Source organism: Galeopterus variegatus, unplaced genomic scaffold (assembly GCF_000696425.1).
Source record: "Galeopterus variegatus unplaced genomic scaffold, G_variegatus-3.0.2 Scaffold2710, whole genome shotgun sequence".
In the NCBI taxonomy this organism is placed as follows: domain Eukaryota; kingdom Metazoa; phylum Chordata; class Mammalia; order Dermoptera; family Cynocephalidae; genus Galeopterus; species Galeopterus variegatus.
This window is the reverse complement of record NW_007728821.1, coordinates 283795-285666: the sequence shown is the minus strand read 5'-3', so window position 1 is coordinate 285666 and position 1872 is coordinate 283795.

Sequence of the window (1872 nt, the reverse complement as noted above, 5' to 3'; positions counted from 1 at the left end):
TTTCCTCCTTCTTCTAATTATGAAACAAACAGGGTAATAGTCAGGGACAGCCATGATTTTTACTCCACTCTACATGTTGCATTCTTTTCAGGCAGTCAAGTTGTCTCCTTTACCAGACTGTCAAACTAGCAAATCCTCACATTTACTAACCATACTTTGGCATATGCAACAATAGGAGTTTGGAGAACAGAAATTGGCCTCCTTTTACTTGGAACTTTACTGTTTACCATTTACTTGCCCTGGGCAAGTATCATTTGGAGTAATATATACAGTTCTGCATTCTCCGACTTACAGAGAATCTGGAAGACTGCAAAGGAGGCTCCAAAGAGTGCCATAAATTGATTAGAAGTTTAGTGATAAAATTAATGAAGCTGGGATTCTGCTTCCAATTAAACGGTCTGCAAAAGCGATTTTGCAGTCTTTGAGAAAAGAGTGTTTCAGAAACTGATGTCAATTTCCTGTGTTCTCTGAGCACATAACAAAAAGAAACAGGTTTAAATAGGAGAATAAATGATTTGGTAACGTTTGTTAAATGTAAAATAGGATGTTCTATATGGATGGCATCTGAAGTTACCTTTAAGTGGATTAAGTTCTTATCTGTCTGGGAGATTTGAGGGTGCAGCCTATTACCTTCTCAGGTCCCATGAATACAGTAATGAATCGGTGCAGAAAAGAAGAAGATATGGAAAAAGAGAAGGGGAGGAAAGAGGATCAGGAAAAAGGAAAAACAGAACCGAGATTTTGCCGCATTAAAAAAAAAATGCTTTCTGCTTCCTGTGGCAGTATGAAAGAGATAGCAAATCACATATAGACACTGAACTATCCCCCTGATCCACTTGTCAAAGCTGTTATCAGTGAGCAATTCACCTTAGACATTCCTAACTCAGTCCATTTATAGCAAATTCTTCGGGTCTCCAAAACCACAAGCAGCCCAGCTCACTGTGACATAAAACACCATACGCTGACAACAAAACAAAACTCATCCTCACTCCTCAGGTTGATAAGAGCTTGTGGCACAGAAAATTATGTAAACATTAAAAACACACACACACAAACACCATGTTTACACACTCATCTATTAATGTCAATTCAAGACATAGGCTATGCCTCTAGAAAGCAGAAGTGCCTGATATTACCAATCAAAAAGTAACATCATTGAAACCTCTCTCCCCTGCTAAAGATAAACAAACAATTCAATACCAGCTTTGTAATGACCACATATTTTCAGCCACAGCAGGTTGCTGCCTAGTCCCCGCAGGAAAATGACAAATGAATGCTGTTTAATATTTTGCTTGAACAGTTTTTTCTTTCAAAAAACTATTTGCAATACGATAATGAGAAGAGCATAGCTGCAGAGAGTAGCATTTTGTAAGGATGACTACCTTTCTAGGGCATATCATCAGATACACACTTTGTTTATCCAGAGTGAATTCAGTGGTTAAAATGATTAATTGAACCCATTTTGTGTTACTCATACTAGCTCTTGCAAAGGAGGTGATTGCTATTTTTTCTTAGTGACTCATACAAAGACGCCAGCAGTTCACTGGCAATAACAAAATGACATTTCTAAATTTAGCAGTTCATAAATCTTTAAGATGCCAGCCACATCCTGCTCCCCCCTTCCCCATGCATCTCTCCCAATACTTGCTCAAATGTGCAAAAGACTTAAATGTGTGTGGAGACAAGACAGAGACTTCCTCAGGGCACATCTATTTAATTGTTCCTCCTTTAGTTACCTACCAAGACCACTATGCACTCTGGTAGGAGCAATGTGTTTATTTCCCAAATGATACCTTTAATTATCCCATTAGGATGCTAAATTTGTCTGGTAAAAACATATGCAGAATATGTGCATGTTTCCAAAAGAAATCT